Genomic DNA, 24,646 nt, shown 5'->3' with positions numbered 1-24,646 from the left:
TACCCACCGAGGAAAAGCAAAGGTGCAAGTAAAAGGACATAATTTATGAAGCAAGTCCTGGTTTCATCCTGATAAATATTTTGTTTGAAAGTTCCATAAACACGAGTGGCCCAGGAAATGCTTTAGCAAATACTCATTAACAAAGTGACAGCTATTTAAAAATGTTCCCATAGCTATTATATGTTTATCACCCCTTGTGTCATAAAGACTTCTGGCATGGAATCTTGAGTTCTTTCTTTAGTATGAGAACCCTCTGTTCCCTGGGGATTTTCAGAGAATAGGGTACATGGTTGACCTCTTACTCAGACAGAAGGAAATTATGCTTTCACCTCTGGCCCCAGAGGGAATTTATCATGCAGTCATTACTTCTGGATGAACATTGAAATGAGACAATGCTGGAAGCCTGGGTTCTACATGAGCAATATTTCTGGACTTAGTTCCCCTGCACTGCCAAAACAGGGACTTGGACTTGCAGATTTCTAAGTCATTACAGTTCTAAAATAACCCAATGACCACAAATCACATGTAAACGAATGCTTATTCTTATTTCATGTATGACAGAATACACCGAAACAAGTAGGTCCCCAACAATGGGGAGCGCATTCTGTTACGTATGGTATTGCCACAGAATAGAATAGTATGCAGTTGTATATTATTCTTTTCCAAAGTGTTCTGAATAATATAGAAAAAGTTCCTAATAAAATGTTAAATGAAGCCAGGTGGAATCCAAATTTGCAGTTTAAACTAATTTTGTAAAAGTAAAACAAAACAAAATATTGATACTATATTATATACGCAGATACAGAAAGAAATCTAACAATAGGAATGAATCCACTAGAGAGTGAAATTGGTGACAATAATTTATTTCTCCTTGGGGCGCCTGCGTGGTTCAGTCGGTTTGAGCGTCTGCCTTCAGCTAGGTCATGATTCCAGGGTCCTGGGATCGAGTCCCACGTGGGGCTCCTTGCTCTGCAGGGAGTCTGCTTGTCCCTCTCCCTCTGCTCATGCACTCTCTCACTCTTTCTCTCTCAAATGAATAAATAAAATCTTTAAAAAAATTTATTTCTCCTTTTATATTGTCATTCTCTTCATAATCATTACAATTGTTAGCTTTCTTATGAGTTATGTAGGGCATTTTATACCCCAGGTTTGCAGGGAGGTTGTTTTCCTTTGTATTCAACTGTATTCAATCCAACTTATACCATTTTCAGGGGTGGAGATGGAGGACCTGCGGACACCATCTTCCCTGCTGGACTCAAGCTACACTGCAGAGAAGGACCGCAGAACACATCTTTGTATTAAACACACTCAAAAGCAAGCAGGTTGGAGAGAGAAGCTAAAGCAAAATGGAAATTTTTCCTTAGAAACACTATTATTGTTTTTGTTAGTTTGTAAAGATATTACTGTTTGCCTAGAGCTCTATAACTTACATAATCTTTAAAAATTGCTCTCTAAAATTTTAAGATAACCAAAATAATATTTGGCCTATAAAACTGTCTTAGATTCAGCCACATTTACCTGTCCTTCTAATATCCTGGTGTTTTCCCCAATAATAATAACAAATCAAATAATATTAATAAAATAATATTACTAGAATAATATTATTAATAATATTAATTATTATTATTACTTTTAAAAATAGCATCTGCTTGTAACAGATGAATTATAAATTCCACAATACCTTCGGCAAACTAAACAAAGGATAGAGGAAAAAGGCTGATGCCTTCATATCTTCCAACTCTGCTTTTTAAATTATTACTGACTATAGGCACCTATAGAAATTCATAGTTCTAAATTGCTGTTTGCTAACAGCAATTTCATAATTTATTAATGGTATCGCTTAATGAAGTTTTTATGTTTTCGCATAACCCAACAGTAAACTAAATAACAAATGCTCCAATAATAAAACATGAAGAAAAATATAATGGTTTAGTATTATTTTTTGTTAATGCCCTTTTAATTTAAGGATTGGAAGTTATATTCATTCAATAGACATTTATTGCATGACTAAATTGAACAAAAAGAATCTTAGTCTTTGACCACATCACCTCTTAAATTGTCCAATTTAGTACATTAAGTAAAGGGCAACAAAGAAGAACATACTTGTGCCAATTAGAGCATCTTTCCTGAGAGGCTGAAATTGAAAATGAACTCAATTCTGATTTTTATGAGAAGAAAGCAATTATCTCTTTCTCTGTTCAACAACTAAGGCAATATTTATAGCTTCTCTTCCTTGTCCACAACCTACAGCATTGGACTTGACAGCTCCTTGAAATACATACATTTGCTCACCGAATTCTAATTCATGAGGGGCTCTGTTCTGGGGCTTCTGGAGCAGTCTCACAGGGCTGTGTCAAGAAAGACCCTTATAAAGCATCACCAGTGAACACCTACAGGCTTCTTCTCTTTCTAGTTGTAAAAAGCACTTTCTAAATGGAAGTCTTCATAAGTGTATATTCATCAAAGCACTGAGTTCTCAGGAATTTTAAGTTTAGGTCTTGTGATAATATAGTTCTCCTTGTCAAATACATATCCTTTCATATGTCAGATTTCCTAATTAGGTAAGCCTGTGAAAATTACATTTTGATTAAACTGAAAGACTCAATCAAGTATAAAAAAAAAAAAAAGCTTCATTGTATTGACTTAAAATAGCATATTCAATTTTAAAGAGTTATGTTTCAATTGGAATAACATTTTATTTAAAATAACCCATGCCATTTAACTGAAAGAATGAGGGAACAAAAATAAGCAAAATCTCTAGCTTTTAGACGATGCTTCTAAACTTATGTAGACCCTAAATTCAATGCTGCAGACAAAGGCAGTCCCTGAACTCATGGTTTCAAACATAGTTTGTCATTTACACCACAAGATACTTTAACACCCAGTAACAATTTCTAGAGTGACTAGATGAAACTTGTATTTAAAAAAATGACATGAGCAAAATAGGCCTTTAAGACAAAAGTCCTCACACATAATTCTAAATAAAGCTGTATGGTCAAGTCATTAGCAATGGACTACTTAAAGTTGGAATTTAGAATTGCCCCAGACTCAGTTTATTGCTTCATGTATTTGTCTAATATACCCAGTTTTAATTTTTTTCACAGGTAAAGTGGGATTAATTATCAAGATCACTGAGAAACCAGTGATTCCTTTTGCTCTGCAGTGCACAACATAAAAAATACTGAAAGGTAAGAAAACATATTCTGCTACAAAATTCAGGGCTTCATAGTATTTTCAACTTAAAAGAAATTGCGAGTTAGTGAGGATAGAATTAAAGAAATCAAGATATTATTGAGACAATTGAAAAATATATCTTTTTTCCTTAAAGCATAATCTCCACACAGAAGAACTGCATGGACTAGAAGATGAGTATTTTTTCCTCTTCCCTAACTCTTTCCTACAAAGCATTAGGATGCTGTGTCCCACCCTGCATGCATGTGAATAGCGTATGTGTAAATGGAACTAAAATAAAATACTTAGTACTTGATTAATATTAAGTCTGCCCCTTGAGGTAGTTAGTCACTGATTCCTTGACACATACCTCCAGGAACTTTATAAAAAGGAGAACAAACAACACTCTCTGTATCTGATGTAGTAATGCCTTCATTATCCCAGAGTCACTTCCACGGCAAATTCTCCTACAGAACACAACTAAGAACTTGGATGCAAATCAAAAGTCCCCTGAGCACCTAAAATAGATGTCACTGGGTCTATGCACTTTGGCACGTGCACTTTCCTCATAAGAGAATCTCTTGGACCCTCAGGTAAAGTTACTGCTTTTCATTCCTTCCATAATTTTTTTATAAACTTTTTTTTTCTAGTTTTCTTGTGCACAGCACAAAAGAAATAATAATTATAAAGACGTGGTTGAGGTTGAAGGGAGTTGTTAGAAGAATGCAAACTGTCCGCACCCATAAGAAGTCACACTTCCATATGGATGCTGAACACAGGAGGAAAAAAAGTCCTATAAAAATAATACAATTTAAAAAAGCATAGTGATTATGTGACCTTTTGATATAAGATGTAACAGCCTTACATACCACAAAATAGGCCCCCAATGTATCATTACATTATAGAATAATATCTATATCTACAATGTATCTACAATAATATCTACAATGTATATCCATGATGAGAAGTCTGGGTAATTAAGAGAAAGTTAAATTGAATTTAGTTCCCTTCAGAGAGATCTCAAAATATATACTGGATTTCAGAAAGTTAACAATCCAAAAATGTCTACATTCTTTCTAAGACTTCTGGGGTTTTCCGTGGTAAACTTGTAAGCTTCACTTTTTGGAAAGTCCACAAATGTGGAGCTCCTTAATTGTCTCATTCCTTGTTTATTGACCAGCAGCAGTAATTATCTATTAACTAGTCAGGCCTCCCGGGAAAGAGTGACATTTTAGATGATAGTGTCCACCTCACTGCCCTTTTGGGCTATTTCTCTTCTGCTCTGAGAGCTTCCATAGCTCAGTGATTTGAGATCTTGGAAATGTTGTCCATTTAAGATGGATGAGCTTAACGAAGATAAACTTCATAGGAAAATTAAAAACAAAAAAAGGCTTGCCAGAATTTTTTTTTAAATAAGTGGAAATGAAGGGAAGGAGTGGTTAAAATGAACAATTAACGATAGAAGTAGATTAAAGGTAAAATCCTGATTCAAAATTGTGTGTTTTCCAGGTCAGATCCACCAAGCTGTGATGAGGTCAGTGAGCCCTTCCCAAGTCCGTTTAAAGTGCTTGGAGCTGCTCGGTCTTGGTCCTCCTGTCTGATTGGCTCTATCCTGGCTCTATACTTCCAGTCGAAGATGAATTAGCCTATCCCTCCCCCTCAATCAAGAGCATTCTGCACATTCCGTAATATTAAAGCATATCTTTCTTTATGCGACATGAACAACAAAACATAAAACCACCCATGACAAGATACGAAAAAGGACAAAGCTTCAAAATAAAATAACAACAACGACCATCAGTTTCCTGAAAACAAAACAAAACAAAACAAAACCCAATCCTAGGAGCTTTAAATATCAACAGCCACAAAACAATACAGCGAAGAAGCTAAGGTATTTTAAAGAGTGTGTTTTCTCTCAGAATAGAGGCGAGGTGGGGGGAAAGGTCAAATGACCACGGAATATTTGTGCCCTGTGCCCGAAGCAAATAAACCCTGAAGGAGATTTCAATGAGTAAAAAACAGTACCTTATAAGTAACTGGTCTTGTCTACTCACAGCTGTTTCCAGTGCCGACTCTTGTTTAACTGTCTACTGCGTTCAGTTTAAAGTTAATTCTGTTGGCAAAAAAGTACAGAGCTTGTCTGGAAAATGCTGTTTGGACATAAACCATTCCTTTCAAAGCTGTAGTAGCTATATTTAAGTTTTCTTGTAGAGAGGGATATAAACCTTTCCTGTAGCTAAGTTTCTTCCTCCTCCCGCCCCTCAGACTTAGTCAGTGTCCTCCTATCCCATATATTGAAGAAAGAGACAGAGGGGAGGAAAAAAAAAAAAAAAAGGAACCAGGAAATATACCTTAAATAATGTAGTAGTTGAGCATTTGGAAAAAGACAAAAAAAAAAAAAAAAAAAAAACCACAGAAAGCGTATCAGGACCTTAAATATAATTTAGCCCAACGCCCTCATTTTATAGGTGAGGAAACTGATACCCAGAGAAAATATGATTTGTACAAGGTCATTCACATACCTAATTAATTCCACAGCTAAGAATATTTACCAGGTTTCAGAACTGCCAATTCAACGCTCTTTCTACTACTGTAGTGTACCCAAAGGGAAATAGTTTACCTTTTCCCCGTGTATCCTTGTATAATACCCACAGGAGTTGGCAGAGAACAGTAACACAATTACAATATGAGAACCATCTGTTCTCAGAGAAAACATTTTACTCCATTTTGAAATCCTTAATACTGAAAGTTTCTCTATAATGCCCAATTTCTTGTATAATTAGGAAATAATCTTAACCTTTGTTGATTTTCCATAGTATTTTTATGTTTCAGGACGCTGACATCGCTTAGTCCTTTTAGAGGACTATAAGGGATGGTGCTATGACAGGTGTTAATCTTTAATATTTCTTTTTTTAAGATTTTATTTATTTATTTATTTGAGAGAGAGCGACAAAGAGAGAGCACAAGCCAGGGGATAGGCAGAGGGAGAGGGAGAAACAGACTCCATGCTGAGCAGGGAGTCCGATGCAGGGCTCCATCCCAGGACCCTGGGATCATGACCTGAGCCAAAGACAGACACTTAACTGACTGAGCCACACAGGCGCCCCTCATATTTCTACCCACTATCAATGATATTGAACTAGAAACACATTACTATTATCACAGATCCCTATTTCCAATTTGTCGAGATTTTTTTTACCATACATGCAAATTTATTCTTGTTATTATTGATTACATATTTTTGTTAAATAAAAGCAGCACAATAATTTTTATTTGGTGTCTTTCATGTAAAATTTCCTACTTATATATAAAGAAATTATTTTTCTCTGACTGAAGGAGTGATATTCTTATTGTATTTTTTAAAATTTTCCTTTCTAAAATGTATTCATTCATTCATTCATGCACTTATTTAACAAATATTAATTGAACATTTATAAACCTACCCCATCCTTCCCTGTGGAATATAGTAACAAGCAATAACTTTTTTAGATAAGTGCATAGTTGTCAAATATAATCAAAGGGCTTACTTAAGAAGGCCAATTTTCTATAACTATCTTTTTATCCATTCTCACACTATAAGCGTGTGCCCAATATTTATTTACATTCTCTCCATTGAGTTGCCCACTCTCAACAACATCCATCCTAGGGTCAGATAAGTCAAAATATGAAATGGCCCACATTGAAATTGCTCTGGGCACTATTAATCTTTCTATTCGATTTGACTCCCTAAACTACTAAAGGCAAATCTACATTACAAGCTACAATTTAAAGACACAATTAGCAAATGCTCAGACCCTTCAAAACCCATTTTCAAATTGCCATACATTCTTTAGTTCAGAAATTCAGTTTGGTTTTGACATTGCCCATCTACTTTTAAAATGATATTGTTGGCTAATTGGACATAATTTAAAAAATAAAAATAAAAAATAAAATAAAATAAAATGATATTGTATCTACCCTTGCCCTGATCTTTGGAAGAAAACAGTACAATGTGACTAAATAATTATAAAAGTATATTTTTAAGTGATAATTTATTTTTTGAAACATATTTTCCAAAATGTTGAGTAATTAATAGGTTCTGTATCAATTTTCTAACCATGACAAATAAGCAACTGATTCAAAATACATAAAAATTGAGAAAGAAATCTTGTAAACCATACTTTATACTTTTTGACACAATGGCAGGATCCGAATCTCCTTCCATTCTCAATTAATTTTCTCTAACTGAGCTCTGTGCAAAGGTAAATCCCAAAGACATCAACATCTACATTTATATATAACATTAATAGGTCAAGTATGATTAGAGTCTGATACATTCGACTTGGGTTTACTAAAAGTATTCCCCATTTTTCTTTTACTTCTTAAACTTTACTTTTAATTTGAACACTTTGCCTTTTGTCTATTAGAAGGAACAGGAAGGAAATCTGAGTAAGCCTTGAAAGAGAGGTAGGCTGTGAGGAGAGACAGAGATTTAGATGGAATGAGTCAGGGTGATTCAGGGTTGTGGACTGGACTCAGGAAGGAAGGTGTAAAGAAAAGTCACATACAGGCAGGTTGTTTGGAACAGAAGTGGGCTGAGCCACAGACAATAGATTATAGGTATTAAATGCAAGAACCAAAGTCTCTCAAAATAGGTTAAGCAAAGAGGGAACTAGCAATTTTGGTGACCAGTGCCAGCAACAGGAAATGGTCCTCGAACGTACTTTGTAATTCATGACATGGCTTGTTTCTCCCCATTGGAAGGGAAGTATGTGCTGTCAATATGTGAATTGGAACACAATCTAAAATAACACAGTGACATACAACCATTAAAAAAATTGTCCCTCTATATTTAGGTCCCTTGGACATACTCCAGGTTGCCCTACTCTGGGCATGCTCTGGATCTTAGAATCCTAGCATAGTTTAGTGGGGACTAGTTACTGTGTTATGAAGCCTGGATGTGTGGAGTTGAATTTCACTGATGGGAGAGGTACTTACAGCAGAGGTGAAATACAGGGCAGACTATATTAACACAGGCAAGACAGTCAGAGTTCTCTTAACTCTTGATCTCCTCTCAGTTTTCAGGTTTAGAGTAACACTAGAGGAAGGCTTTTACTAAAGAATCCCAGAGAGCAATTTTGTCATAGCAGTGAAGGGAAGTGACTGCATGAACAGCTACTGGATTATAATATTCTGTGCTTGGGAGGACACATCATACATGGACATTTTTAATAGTCCCAGGGAACCATGCACATAAAAATCTCAAGCATCAACTCTCTTCAATTCAAGCTCATGCTTACTTTGTTGCCTGTCTCCTCTCAAAAGCCATTCTCCTCACAACAGCCAGGATAATTATTCCCCTCATTATACTGGCTGATAGTTTCCCATAATTCCTCTGCTTCACACCTTCCAGTGGTTTCCCATTATCCCATTTCATGGCCTCTACTAGTTTCCCATCATTCCCCTGCTTCATCCCTGCAATGGTTTCCCACTGCTTGCAGTATAAATCCAAATGCCTAACAATGGTTTCCGAGGCCTCACATAATTTCACCCGTTTATCTTTCCAACTTCCTAACCTGCTTTTCCATCTGTCTAGGATGTTTTCCCCACACATCTTTGCAGAACTACCACTTAATCAGAACGCAAGACTCATTTCAAATGTTACCTCCCCAGAAAAAAGATTTCCTGACTACTCTAGCAGATCAACTCCCCCGCCCCTTACATACACACACTCTCTGCCCCATTTTTCTATTTTAATTGTTCTTCATAGCACTTACCGCTATCTGAAATTATCTTGGGTTCTTTTTGTATTTATTCATTCATTTAATTAGTCATTTTAAGTACGTTTACTGTGTTTCCTCTAGAATGAGTTTTATAAATCAGAAATGTGTTGGAAGTTATAAATAAGATCGGAAACAATATTTAGGCTTTTTAAACGACATTATCTCTAGTATTTAGAACAGCATCTACTGTAGAATATGTATTTGACCAATATTTCTTGAATGAATTAATTATATTTGTTGCCTAGGTTACTACTCTTCAGTCAACAAACATCCAACAGAAGTCCACAAGCATGAAAGCAAAGACTAATCTACTTCTGCAATTGACTGAACTCTGCAAGTCTCCCTGTGGCTCAAGCAGCTAGGCATCGCAGGAAATAAGGAAAGAGCCCCTGCTGGGCTCTAGGAGGCTGCATCTATACATGGTGCCTTGAAACCCTTGAATTTGGTTAGCACAAAGGCCGGCATATAACCCTTGAGCTGCTAGGAGGTCCTAAGAGCTTCCGGACATCTCCTCCGCTTCCTGAACTCGATAGTCGTGGCCTTTATTGGAAGAGCAGATATCCTAAAGCTAATTCTATCCTTTCCAGGTGGTTTCAAGAAACTGCTCTCAGCTGCCAATTCTTCAGAAGCAGGAGCTAAATCCTTGCATTCACAGCATATGTTTTCTAAATGAAAAAAGGGACAGACTAAATAATTTTAGAGAAGTAAGCACACAGATAATTTAATCTTCCATCTCGGTTCTCCTCCACGCTGACTCAGAGCTCTCCAGCAAGCTGTAAATTAGATTTCCTCTCCTATCTCATGTCCTACTGCTTCCTAATTACCTGTTCTCATGAGTCAGCCTCTCTGGGTCCTGTGGTTCAGACACACTGTGGGATACTGTGACTGGCTTAGCAGACCTCGGGTCCCACCATATCAGAAAGGTGGCTGGTGTGATGGCGGGCAGAGAGAGTGTGGATCCTTGTTTGAAAAAAAATGACTTCCCCCAAATACCATGGCAGTTGCCCCCACCCCCGGCCCACTGATACACCAAGGTAGAGGAAATCTCTTGTCTGAACACTACTGCAGTCTGATAGCAAATAACATCATTTAAAATCATTTTTGAAGGAAGTGCCCTTTTCCTTTGGTACTGATTGCATGTTAATCTAAGTACATACATGGCATTTAGTGAGTCAGTGAATCAAAGCTACAAATATTTAATGATTGTCTTCTATGGACAAGGGTCCATGCCAGGTAATGAGGTTTGTGTAATTATTCCTTGTTATCTCAGGGGATAGGATTTCTTTATCCAGAATACAAATTTCTCCAGGAAAATAAGGTAAAATTTCTTCTTTCCTCCCCTCTTTTCTTCCTTTCTTTCTTTCCTTCAATCTACTGAAAGTCAGATTTATTGAGTCCAAATAATGTGCTGTGTTTGGGTATAAAGAAAAAGATAAAATCTGATGTCAGGAGGCTTACCCTTTGGAAGTGAGAGAAATTTACAGACCATTGGGGAGATCAGCACAACATTACCAGAGAGCACATGAAAGCAGCATGGAATCAAGATGGGAAGTGAGCAAAGAAGGCTTTTTTGAGAAGATGAAACCAAGGCACAAGGCACATTCTGAATGCAGGAGAGGGAGAGGATTAACATTCCAGGCAGGAGATAGGGCACACTTGGGTCACTTTAAGAATTTCTATAGAGCTGGAATGTAGAATGAAAGACATAGACTAATAGATGAAATATGCAGAAGGAAATAGGGCTTAGGAATTTGTTTTTTATCCTGAAGGCAATAGGGGAGCTACTGAAAAATTTTAAGAAGGGGATACTTTGTTTTAAGAATGCTAAGTGGGGAAAGAATTTAGGGACAGGTGGTCTGAAGGACTAGACTACTTAAGAGGTTGTTTCTTTATTCAAATAAGACATTGTGATGGTCTGAAATTAGGCAGTAGGGACAGAGAGACCCCAAAGAGAGGCACCAAAAGATATTTACATTTTCTCACAGGTAGGAAGATGTGAGTAAGCCAAAATCACTTCCAAAACCTCTATAAAATCATTACAGAAAAATGTAACCAGTATTAGAACTGCCTGGAAATGTAGTAAGTTCTCATTGTATAAGTAAGTTCTCCCCATTCACAGATGAGGGAATGGAAGGATCAAACTTGAAAGAGTGATAGCAACGTTTGAACTCATGTCCATCTGACTACAAAACCCATATTCTCTACACTAAATTGCCTGGCCCTTTGAGGAGATCATACATTTTGGACACTTCTTAAACTTAGACTTAAAGAAGTTGTTTGGAATAATAATTTGGCAGTATCTTAAAAGATTCCTTAGGCAAGACTGTTTAGGTTTTCCAGGGATGAGCATGTTCTATTTTGAGATCCAACACACAAACAATTGGATTTGTGTTGTTTCTATGGAACAACACATTTAGCTACCCTGCAAAGCATAAATCCTTCATCAAATTCCTCTTGATAATTTAATATTTTTAAGCCTGGAAGATTTATTCACACTCTATACTAGGATGGCCAGTTAAACCAAAATGAAAGTGGACTTGGCAGATACTCTAGTTCAATCAAGTCAAATATTGAGTTTTGAGTAGAATGGTGTTTGAAAGATAAATCAGTTTCAATGAATCTTGGAAGGGAGGAGGTACAATTCTTAAGACACTGAAAATAGGAAGGGGCAGACATAGCTCAGGCAGGAGAAAATTCTGAAATTTGCCTTAAAGTTGGAGGAGAAAAGTTCCTTCTCTAGCATATTTTACATTCACTATGGGTAGGATAACCATACAATTTAGTATCCAAAACTTGGCTCTTGAGAGTAAAAGGAGACACTATTATCAATTACAATAGGATAGCAGATAAAAACCAGGACTCTTATAGGCAAACATGGATGTACATCACCTTACCTAGAGGTTGACATTAAACCTGACCTTCAGGAGATGGTAGTATCAAGAATGAGGTCATAGGTTTTAGAGTAACTGGCCCCTAAAGTGAGGCAAGACAAGAAAAGTCAAGAATTCTTACACAACTTGGACACGGTGTTTAATAGATATACAAAGGCCAAATCAACTAAACCATTTGAGGTATATTAATTAATTTAGTTCCATAGTTTATTTTATTAGAAAATGATACATAAAGATGAAAAATGACCCTTTATTGTAAGATAGTCACAGATAACAGGTATACAGTGTTTAGTCTCCTATATAATGTATTCATATAAATATTTTCCATAAGATATAAATATGTTGGTATAGATGGGTGCTCCTAGCTATTTTGGTTATTTAAAAATAAGCACAGACTTTATTTTTCAATGTATTAACCATCAGTGAGTCAATACTAATAAACACCAAACTGAATCAAATCTCAGTCCACTCTCCCACCCCACTCCTGAATTCTTTCCAGAGTTGAGGACATCCTTCCTTACATGGCAAGAGTCCTTCCTAGGCTAGACAAAGGGAAGGATGGGCATAGTGTGGGAAGCAAACATGCCCAGGGAGAGAGAGGAGATATCAGCCAAAATTAATTAGGATTCCAACCTTGGTTCTGTCAGCAACTAGCTGTGTGACCTTGGGCAAAACACTTGACTTCACTGAGGCTTGGGTTTCTTCCATATAAAACGAGAGGATTTAGGAAGATTACCTTGGAAGATCTTTCAGATATGAAATTCGACTATTCTCTGAGATAATTATCTCCCATATGTTTTAAATTTCTTAATGTTTATCTGTGATGTCTGTGAAGATATCTGTTGCATCATAAGGAAATTAAAACAGCCAGTTATTGATGAAACAATTGTAATGGTAACAATAATAATTTTTTTAAGACTTCCAAGAATATAAAATAGGCAGTGGGGAGACGTTTCATTTTTTTAGTGTATAATAGGAGGACTATTAAAATTTTCTTAGGAGAAAAGTCATCAGATATAAAATGCCGAACCACATGGTGCTTAATAATTTTTAAATACTCAGCTTATTTGGGCTCTCAAAACACACAAAGGAGCAAGCTTTCTGAGTTTACACAAAAAAGGATTTCTTCTGGAAGTGTAAAGTGATTGTCATTTTTCACGAGGAAAGAATGAATCCAAATTTACTATATAAGACTGTTGGAAATGAATAAAGGAGGCACCTCCCTGGTCTATAATCTTTGGCAAGTCCCTAGATACACAAGCGTGGTTCAGAAAATAATGAAAACAAATTGCCCATCAATCCTCTGCTGTTGGACCTCAAACTTTAATGCAACCAAATATAAGGAAGCCAGACTTCTTTCCTCATATTATTTTGATTATTTTTCAGTGCAGAAAGTAATATGCTTCTTTATAAAAAAGCCTACATGCAATAAAAAAAGTATGTAATGTAAAATTTAAGATTCCTAGCCACTCACTCAATCTTCTCCAATACTATTTTTTTTTTAAGATTTTATTTATTTATTTGACAGAGAGAGAGAGCACATAAGCAGGGGGAGCCGCAAGCAGAGGGAGAGAGAGAAGCAGACTCCCGCTGAGCAGGGAGCCCGACGTGGGGCTCCATCCCAGGACCCTGGGATCATGACCTGAGCCGAAGGCAGACGCTTAACCGACTGAGCCACCCAGGCACCCCTCCAATACTATTCTTAAGTATTAACCATTATCAACAATTCACTCTGCATCCATTCAGATTATCTCTCTTTTCACATACATGTATATTTACGCATATACATACACATGCATATCCACAAATCTGGTCTTGAAAAAGTAAACATTATCTTCCTTCACTCTAATATTTGGCACAGTTAAATTTGTTCATCTTTAGACAAGAAAGCAAGTATAATAATACACGTGTCTTCTTTTCCCATCATAAATTCTCTCTCTTCCATCCTTAAGCACTTGGATTTATCTGTACAATTTATCAGGTGACTAAAAAAAATAAGTGCAATATCTTACTGGCAGTCAAGATGCTTAGCAAGATGAGTACCTAATAAATGTTTATTGATCTGAATGAATGGATGAATCACACCAAACACCATAATCTCACCAATGTGGGAGAAGCTGCCAGGAAATAACCACTAAGAATTGACATTCCTAGTACCCATTCCTCTTTGTACCCTGTGTCAAGAATTGCTTCTTTGAATGTCTTGTAATCATCGCTTCTGCGTGAGAATGTGTCTGTTTCAAACTTGAATACTGTATTTTTCATCATTGCTATATGACGACTAAGCCATAAAAAGTCTGACTTGAATAGATCCCCTCCTTCATCATAAATTGGTCTCTGCAGTATCTCCTTCATCATTTTAATCAGCACTTTATTGGGTATAATGTCAGTTGGCTTGTTGAATGTACAGTGTCTGAGATTAAGAGATGCCAGTGCATTATTCCCATAGCCTTTCTGGGAAACAAACAAAAAAACCCATTACCACAGGCCAGCCTTTAGCTAGCACCTATTGAACTGGTAAGATAATTATGGGCAGTTTTAGTTTATCCAGAAAAATCATTTGATTTTTCTTAGAAATTTTAGTCAATATATTCTTATTCAGCCTGGAAACTACACTGGATAATTCCTTGGTCTTGTAATGAATTCCAACTCTGATTTTTTTCTTCACAATGAATCTATCATCATCTATTTTCATACTATCTTCCCATGAGAGACTGTACTTCACTATCTCCCTGTAAGGGAGAGGCGTCACTGGAATTCATTGTGGAATGTTAGAGTGCTTCTACTCTCTAAACTTCATTGGTTATTGGCAAGTAGATGAAATTTAAAGATATAAGAACAGATTAGATTGCCAGAAGAGAGAGTGTAGTTAGAAAAGATGAACAAAGACTGAGATCTGTGTTCTCCAGTGAAATGTTAGGCCTAGTGTGTGTGTATAGTTTATAAATATATGAATGAAACATACATACATTAGGACATGCTGTTTAGTGAAAAACTTTGGAGAGGCCCATTTTTAATTAGATGGATACACAAACAGAAATAATTGTGTAAAGCTGGAAGGGCTATAATAAAGGCATGAGGCATCATTATGTTTTTGTAACTTTGTATTTTGGCATGATTTCAAACTTACAGAAAGATTATAAGAGTACCACAAACAAAACCCATATGCCCCCTACCTAGATTTACCAATCTCCATCTATCAATCTATATACATGCACATTATTTTTTTCTGAATCACTGAGAATAAGTTGGAGACAATGTATACCTTTATCAGCACATAGTGCTTACTTCGCAAGAGCAAGGATATTTTCTTACATAGCTTCAGTGTAATTCTCAAAAATGAAATTTAACATTGATACAATATTACTCATCTAACCAACCCACAGTCCATATTCACATTTATAAGTTGCCCCACTAATGTCCTTTATAGCTATTATTTCTCCATTTCAGGATTGAATCTATAGTCACACCTTGCATTTAGTGCATTTTTCTATATTCTCCTTTAACCTGGAACATTTCCTCAACATTTCTTTGTCTTTATGGATCTTGAACTTTTTTAAAGATACAAATAGATTATTTTTAGACTGTCTCTCGGTTTGGATATGCCTAATATTTCCTCATGACTAGATTTGAGTTATGCATTTTTAACAGAAATGCCAAAGAAGTGATGTTGTGTCCTTCTCACTGCATTATATCTGGAGGATTATGATGTCAGATTGCCCTGATATTAATAAGGTTAACTCTGATCCATTTTTTTCATCATACTCTCATCCAGTAGTGTTAGCATCCATGCAACGTTCTAACTCTTTCATTCCTTCTATATTTATTAGTTGGCATTCTTTTGTAAGAAAGAGCTTTCTTATCACACCCATTTATTTATTTAGGTTAATAAGTAATCTATGGACTTTAATTTATTAAAATGGTTTATTAAATTGGTCGATTATTTATTATGTACTCTAATAGTCAAGTTATTTCAAATGTGGCCAATGAGAACCTTTCAGGCTGGCTCCTCTGTCCTTTTGCTATGTCACCATCATTCTTTGAACACTGCCTTATTTCTGGTGCAACATGCAGTGTCAGGCTTCACTATACTTTCCCTATCTCAGACTTAAATCACTTTCCACCTTGATTTATTTTAATGGAGAATAGCATTTAGAAACCAAGTGCTGAATATTCATGCCACTGCTTCCAGACCCCCTTACCAGACAGAGCTAGAAAAAAAATATTTTTTAAATATACGTGTACACACACACACACACAGACTCTTTTATTTTATTTTATTTTTTTGATCTTATGTTTGGAGCCTTTACAACATGATTGGATTCTCAAGTTAAAAAATATGGGAGATTCTCACGTACTGAATGGAGCACTGGGTGTTACATGCAAACAATGAATCATGGAACACTACATCAAAAACTAATGATGTAATGTATGGTGATTAACATAACATAATAAAAAAAAGAAAAAATATGGGAGATTCTCATTTATACTTCCTCCCATTTCCCCTCTCATCTTCTCTTACATTTTTATTATATATTAATACTCACAAAATAATAAGAATAAAGTTATATCTGGGGGCGCCTGGGTGGCTCAGTTGGTAAGCATCTGCCTTTGGCTCAGGTCATGATCCCAGGGTCCGGGGATCGAGCCCCACATCGGGCTCCCTGCTCGGCTGGGAGCCTGCTTCTCCCTCTCCCACTCCCCCTGCTTGTATTGCCTCTCTTGCTGTCTCTCTCTGTCAAATAAAGAAATAAAAATTTAAAAAAAATAAATTAAAAAAAATAAAGTTATATCTGCTTTCTGTTCTATAACCCTATCTTTACCAGCTGTTTAATTTTAGTCCTATAGTTAAATTAATACAATGTCACTGTGAGAATTTTATCACACATTCCTATTCTTGAGTTTTTTATTTTGATTATTTTTGGTTTCACTAAGTTCACATTTGAGCAATTTTTTAGAGAAGGCACAGGCACCGTATAATTGAGAATATCCTCCTACTGCCACTTGCCTGGATACATTTTTATTCGTATCCCTTTAGTATCCTCACAACTTCCAGGGTCTTCTGGCGCTCAAAATTGCTGTGAAGAAGTCTGAGATAGTCCTTTGTGCTTTGTTTTGTTGTCCCTTCTATGTAACTTGATTTTATCATCCATGCCAGCAGAATTTTCCTTTTTCCCCTGATGCTAGATAACAAACATATGACCAGGTATCCTATGTTTTTGTTTGTTTGTTTGTTTGTCTTAAGATTTTATTTATTTATTTGAGAGAGAGAGAGCACGAGCACGGGGGAGAGGGAGAAGCAGGCTCCCTGCTGAGCAGGGAGCCCAATGTGGGGCTTGATCCCAGGACCCCTGGATCACGACCTGAGCTGAAGGATGATGCTTAACTGACTGAGCCACCCAGGCGCCCCCAGGTATCCTATGTTTTCTGTCAATTCGATGTGCCCATTTAATCTGCAGATTCAGGTACTCCTTTTATTCTACTTTTTTCTTCCATTATGTCTTTAAATATTTTTCCTAGTCCACATATTGGTTTTTTGCACTTCAGGGATCCCGATTATCTCCTTCTTGTCTGTCATTTTTTCACTGATTATTCTAATTTCTGTGTCTCTCCTCTGCTTTCACCACAATTATTTCAAGTATTTCTTTCCTTCATACCAGTGATCTCATCCACAGTTCTCTTGCTATCTTTCTTGATTCTAAGTTATTTATTCTAACTTACTTAGACTTATAAAAGTCTTTTTAAGTTATCAATTTGCCTCCCCAACTCAGAAGCACTTTTTTTGTGTTGTTTACTATTCTGTCTTAGAGTTCATCTATGGAATTCATGGTTTCTTTAGATAATGCATTTTCTTGTATAGCATTGGATACTTACAGAGGGCTTTAAATTTCTACTTTGTCTTTATCCTATCGTTAGATTTTTTTTCCCATCTTTATTTGTCATGCTAGTCTCATTGGTTTGCATCTTTCTTTTTTGTTTTTAATTATTTTATTTTTTATTGTTATGATTTCACTATAGCGTGTAATGTTTGTGGGTTGTCATGCCAACTCATTTCCCTTTGCTCAGTTAACAAAGCAGCCACAGCAAAACAGTCTTTCTTCTCTGAGACTGTGAAGGTGAATCGCTTTGACACCCTCCCCACCTTGAAAGAACACTGTTTATCTTTCCTTCAGAGCAAAGACAATTCTTCAGGAGTTGGTACATTTCTTTGGCTGTACTCTTAGAGTATCAAGATTTTCAAGTTTAGAGCAATTCTTCTCCTCAACAGCTACCTCCAAAAGCTACATTATAAACAAATGTTAAAAATGCAAGCAGCATAGCATTATATATACAAACATGCACTGTGCTCTCCAATTCACACAGCAGAGAAGTATTTGCCAGACAAAAACAATGATAACAGAATTTAACTCCTACCAAGAATGTCATAGTTTGGGAAGAGACTCTCTTGCTCCCTGTAATCATATTTGGCATTTGTTAAAAATATCAGCTAGAAATAATTTACTATTGCCCTGAATAAAATATAATGCTGAAATCTGAAAACATTTTTTTTTCCCTCTCTCCTTGAATAACTTGCTCCTCTATGGCGATCTATATGCCAAAGAGCAGTTGTCATTTTTCTTCCTCCCTCCCAGGTACTCAGGTTGGTTTAGTTATTGTTGTTGTTGAGATGCTCTGTTCCAGTCCCCAGTGCTTTCGGTGCATACAGATAAGCTTTCTCTGTCTTCCACAGGAAGGCCAGACCCTCTGCTGTGGTCTCAGAGCATGTAATAAAGGGGATGAAGCATTTACGTGTGAATGGTGTTTGTGTGTGTGTGTGTGTGTGTGTGTGTGTGTGTGTGTCTCATGGCCACATAATACAGACATAACAAACACACACACAAAAAGTCTTTAAAAACACTTATCTAGGGGCGCCTGGGTGGCTCAGTCATTAAGTGTCTGCCTTTGGCTCAGAATCCCAGGGTCCTGGGATCGAGTCCCTGCTCCGCAGGAAGCCTGCTTCTCCCTCTCCCACTCCCCCTGCTTGTGTTCCCTCTCTCGCTGTGTCTCTCTCTGTCAAATAAATAAATAAAGTCTTTAAAAAAACACACATATCTATACAGAAATGGACAGTTGAAAGCAGTGTAACCTGAAGAAACATTTAAATTCATTCAAAATCAAAACACTAAAATATTATTACCTGAAGACTTGATCAAGGAAGGCTAAACACCATTTAAAACTACTTGTTAAACATCAGAATTGTGAGAAAGTCTCTGTTTGAATTTGAGGAGCAGAAAAAGGCAAGTGGACTCAGTGTATTTTGCTTTTTCATCACTTAGAGCGACTGAATGACATTCATGATTTCTTGTCTAGTGGGAAGCACTTGGCCTAAGTGGAGAATTTTGTATGTCCTTTTAGTTATGCTTTCATCCTGGGAGATTTTTCTTCTGTTTTTCACACACTGTGTTTCTTTGTTTGTGGTCTTTGGTTACAGAGAAACAAGTGCACATTCTGCCAGTAGACACAGGGCCATAGATTGCTGTCCTAACAGGCTCTAACAAACATAGGATCGCATGGGGATCTACTTCAAAGTACAGATTCTGAATTTGGCTCTGGGGTGGGTGTGAGGACCTGGGAAGTTGGTTTTCTAACAAGTTCCCAGTTGAGCTGCTGTTCTGAGGGTTACACTTTGAGTGGCAAGGATCTGCACCTTAGTAATTTTGAAAGAATAATTCATTTTAAGGACTTAGAGGTACTGCAGTGGCCAAGGAGTAAAGAATTCTTTCTTGTGTTAAAATTGCACCCCAGACTTTGATGCAAGTACAATAAATTCCAAACTCATCTTCCAGTATTTTTATTATTTCTCCTTCCCTATCTTTTCTTTTTTCCTTCCTTCCTGCCTTCCTCCCTCCCTCCCTTCCTTTCTTTTTCTTTCCTTCTTCCTTTCTTTCTTTCTTTTTCTTTCTTTCTTTCTTTCTTTCTTTCTTTCTTTCTTTCTTTCTTCTTTCCTTTCTTTCTTCTTTCTCTTTCCTTTCTCTCTCTCTCTTCCTTCCTTCTTTCCTTCCTTCCTTTCTTCCATCCTTCCTTCCTTCCATTGTCCCCCTCTCTCTCTTTCCTTTTTTGGTCTCCATTAACTGCTCTGATTCCCAGCCCCCACCCCTTTCTCCACTTTCTTCTTCTATATATAAAAGGATGGCTGAATCACAATATCCAGGATTAGGAAACAGGGATGTTATTCTGAAGAATTGTCCCTTCAGGGCTTTAAGTATTTTGGTTTTTCATTACCATTGTTGATGTTATGTTAGGCTGAAAACAGATTGCAAAGTACAAGAAATCTGATTCAACAGTAAAGTGCAGCAAATCAACCTCTTTAATGTTTGCATAAACTATAATCCATAATTCATAAGGGTAGACAAAAAGCAAATTTATGGTGACAAACAAACAAACAAAAACAACTCCATGCTATTGGGTGTAAATTTATTTCTGCTCTGTTCTCGACTTTTCATTACCAAGGACCATGCTGTACATGAGATTTCATGTTTTTTAAGAGAGAGGCCACTGATTTAAAAAAAAAAAAGTCTATTTTCTGTCTGAAAAAGCCGGTCTCTGTCTTTGAACCCTAAACTTGGACAAGTTTTCATGACAGATTCTCAATTTTTATAATGAACAACCATATCCATTCTTACTACCTATCCCCACTATCTTCTATAGTTATTTTTTAAATTTTTGTCCTTCTGAAACTGCAAATACATAGTAATTTTTTTACTTAATTATATTTTCCAAATATACCAGAAGCTTGCTAATAAAAAGAAAAAGCAGGTGTCCACAGTTCCTTATTTAAACTACTATTGTGGTCAGAGAGCTAAGGAAATATGGAAATACTCCCCTGTAAGAATTTTGTGACTCCTCCCCACCAAAAATCTTTTTATACCTGTACCTTAGTAAATCTTTTAACCCATTTTTTTCTAGTACTTATTTGCTAAACATTAATTACTCATTCTGAATCCATAAATAGCACTTATATGCTCTGAACTTAGTCCACAGATCAATCAAAACAAAAACTATAATTCCACTCACAAACTCACAAGCGTGTTCTAATACTCCACTCGCTACACAATCCCATTCATACATCAAAAACAGAATTATTCTCAATTCAGTATCACCAAATTAAGTTGAAAAGCACAGTTTTAAACAATAGCTACTTTTCACTAAACTCCTCTTTTTCTAGAATGTGTAAGATATTCAGCTTAAGAATTGACTTTCATTTAAACATTAGCTTGGGGAATTAATACAACGTAAGGTTTGATTCCTATGTGGAGTCATTCCTTAAAAGGCTAAACAAATATTTCATTTGTATTGCATGAAAGCAGATACAGATTAAACATTTCAAAGATAATCAGTTATTTGGGCCAACAGGCAAAAATCTCTAGGTCTTCCCTATGATAACATAGGTCTTTCACAGGGCAACAAATCAGTGTTCCTCGTTTACTTAAACACAAACACAAGTAGAAGTAATAAAAGCTTTCATAACTGGAAACTACTAATGAGGAGCTCTATAACGAGAGATCCTTCAGAAATACAGTAACAGAAAAGGGGATGGACTCTTGCCACACCAAAATTGCTAAAATCAAATGCCTTCATCTTTGTGAGCATTCAGAAAGTGTTCTTTCAAATAGCTTTTTGTTCATAGAAACAGAACAAAATAAGAAAATGTCCTTGGTTTCTCCTCTCTGTTAGCTGCTGGTACAAAACAATTACTTTGGCAGCTGGAGAAAAGGAGAGGAATGTCCCTCTTGTTTCAGTAAACAGCTCGACACTAACAAAATCTCAGATCTTGCTTCTCAATCAATACCCAGCTCCATGGTTAAAAAGAGTTGCATCACACCACCATTTCGCCCGGTTAATGATATCAATAAAGGTTATCTCTGCACTGAATGAAAAGGTCACTAATCAAATTGCAGTGACTCCATCACATTATTATTGCTTGGGAATGTGTTTCATTGATTGTTTAAGTATCCCTGCATAGAATCTCCTCCATTTTGATGCACTGAGTATTGCAGGGGAGAATAACAATAAAATGTTGCCTCATAAGAGACCTCACCCTGCAGTAGTTATAAAAGCATGTCTTCAGCATATCTCTTTATGAAAATGCATCTAAAATAAAGTATGAGGAGGTACAAATTAAAGAAAAGCTGGAGAAAAAGAAAATTTGGCATCGAGACTCTTGGTGGTTTAAGAAAAAAAACTGTCGATAAATTTTCCAAGAAACCATCAGTGTTGTCAGTCAATTCCATGGCGTTCTGCATGACATATGAAGCTGAATTCTCTACTTTTAAAAAAATTGCAAATCTATTTCCTCATGGATCTTAAAATTTATTAGGAGAGACAGAAAATAAACACTGAGGAAATAAAGTGTGATATATACTCTGATGCGAAAAATGTAGGATGCTGACTTTTGGATTTTACATACAATGTTAATGTAAATATCAATCCTGTTTATTGCTGCTTTTGCATTTTGTAAAGGCCGTTAGTGTGGAAGACTCTCTCAGTTTCTCATGCCTGGTCAGGAAGCTTAAGTTTGTGATTGCTTAGATGGTAATGTATTCATGTACCATAGACTCCTGCCAATTTAGACTGTCACCCCATCAGGGGTATTTCAGGAGGGCAAAAGAGAATATTTAACACATGCTTTCACTTTAAAATAAAGAGATAAAGGAACAAACAAACCAAAAGTAAATGACTAAATAATCTTGGTTCCTCCCTCTGCCCCTTAAAGACTCTTGGCTCCTCTCTATTCTTCTTGGTTGGTTGGTAGTTAGATACTGACCTCTCATCCAAGCCTCTTCCTCAGTTCCCACCCCCTGCCTCTTGGTGGTGGGTGTCCCCTGCTTAAGGGGCTCAGTTATTCCTGTGGCACTTGGATGGATTTAATGGCTTTTCTGTAAGTTGCCAAACTAATAGGTTTTATCACCTGGAAAGTACAAGAAACAGCTGTTTATGTAAGTGCCCTAGGCACCATAGTTAATCATTCTTGCAAATAATATTACATGGGATGTAATTCTGGTTTGCTGCATGCAGTGTTTTTCCTAACATAAGAAAATAATGGCCTGACCCCATAGCAGAATGTCAGTGATTTATCACAAATGAGTACTATATTCCAGACTTGTTCGGAGCTATAAGTACACCAAATTATTCCACTTGCTTCCTACAACTATAAAGAATCTAGCTGTGGATATATATTCAAAATACTGATAATGTCTGCAAGATTCAAAATTGATACTTCAAAAATATTTTATTTTTTTAAGATTCTATTTATTTATTTGAGAGAGAGAGAGTGAGGGGGAGAGAGAGAGAGAGAAAGCATGAGTGGGGTGAGGAGCAGAGGGAGAAGCAGACTCCCCGCTGAGCAGGGAGCCTGACACGGGGCTTGATCCTGGGACTCCAGGATCATGACCTGAGCCAAAGGCAGATGCTTAGCTGACTGAGCCACCCAGCTGCCCCCAAAATATTTTATTTTAGATATTAGTAGTAAAATCAGTCATCCAAAGGAAGATTTATGCTATTATGTCATTAAATTTTATACATATGCTTTGAAAAAAAATCTTCAATACTCCAAGTTTTATACCATGTCATCTTGGTTTGCCTTTTTTTAAAAAAAGGAAAAAAGCATTTTTGAATTTGCTGATCTTCACAGTGACACTAATTAAACAATGATATGAAGTCAATCTCTATTTTAGGCACATAGGAATTCTTTGCCTAAGTGTAATAGGGAATCACTTCTCTCTTCTTTGGTGGGCCCGCTGTTGGCGGAGCTTCTGGCTCTAAAGGAAACAGTAGAGCCTAAGTGGTAAAGTGTAGGCTTTGGGGTCAGACAGAGCTGGACCCATCCCAGCTCATTTAGTCATGGGTTACATGACACTTAGCATTTTTTTTTTTAAACCTTTTGGCTCCCCTCACTTTTCTAATTTGTAAGCTAGACATAATAATCTATCCCACAGATTTGTTTGCAGTAATAATTCAGGTAAAATATGCAAAGTTCTTAGCATTGTTATCTTTACAAAAATCATAGTTTTATTAATAATAATATTTGCTAGTGTAAATCAGGCTTGATACAGAGAAGGTTGAGAAAAGTGGAAGGCTGACAGCAGGGCATCGTATTTTCTCTTTCAGATGCTTCTTTCGACCACCTCTGTTCTTTCCTTCTCCCTCTCATAGAAAGAGTACCATGATTTTCTGGACATGATACAAATGCTCAAAGTCAAATATGAATGCATAAATGTAACTGCCTATGATAGTTTTTATATTAAAAATAGGCTCAAATTTCATAATGATATTGATATTGCTCTATGCCATAACTTGGTATTTGACACTATTTTGAGCAAATCGTCCTTTCTTAAATGGTGTTCTCTATTCACCCCTAACCAGATGACATTTCAAATGGGAAACTGAGCTAAACAGAATAATGAAAGATGTGTCCACTGAGGGGGTGTATTTCTACTCACTAGCAATGCAATTTTACCATGGCCCCTGGCCAACTGGCTCAGTTCTTGCAAAGACAATATAAAGGCTCTGAGACATAAACAGGAACTCTGGGGAAGAAACAAAATAGCACTGTTGATCATAATACAGCCGTTACTATGGACTCAGTCTTTCCTCTCGCTACAAACACCTTAAATTCATTTGATGGGTCACTGAACATTACGCTCTTCCAAGAAAAAGAAGAGCCAGCATCCGGCAGGTTCAAACCTTTGCAATGCCAGAGTGAAAGAGGCCATCTCTGCTGCCTGCTTTTGTGGATGTCCTCTGCTTCTGACACTCTCACTTTCATTACTTCTCATAGAGAGA

The 24,646-nt window shown here is 36.5% G+C and overlaps 1 protein-coding gene across 7 annotated transcripts in view; it reads right to left on the bottom strand.

The window, feature by feature from the left end:
* Positions 1 to 24,646, bottom strand: part of ARHGAP24 (Rho GTPase activating protein 24) — a 750,039-nt gene that overhangs the window by 210,714 nt on the left and 514,679 nt on the right. The window contains exon 2 of one of the 7 annotated variants that reach the window (XM_078068887.1): positions 5,197 to 5,284. The exons of the other annotated variants lie outside the window; for them this stretch is intronic. The gene's annotated coding sequence lies outside the window, so the exon portion shown is untranslated. The remainder of the gene's footprint in view (positions 1 to 5,196; positions 5,285 to 24,646) is intronic. 7 annotated transcript variants of the gene reach the window in all.

Source organism: Halichoerus grypus, chromosome 3 (assembly GCF_964656455.1).
Source record: "Halichoerus grypus chromosome 3, mHalGry1.hap1.1, whole genome shotgun sequence".
NCBI classification, from domain to species: domain Eukaryota; kingdom Metazoa; phylum Chordata; class Mammalia; order Carnivora; family Phocidae; genus Halichoerus; species Halichoerus grypus.
This window is presented reverse-complemented; position numbering and strand designations above follow the sequence as displayed.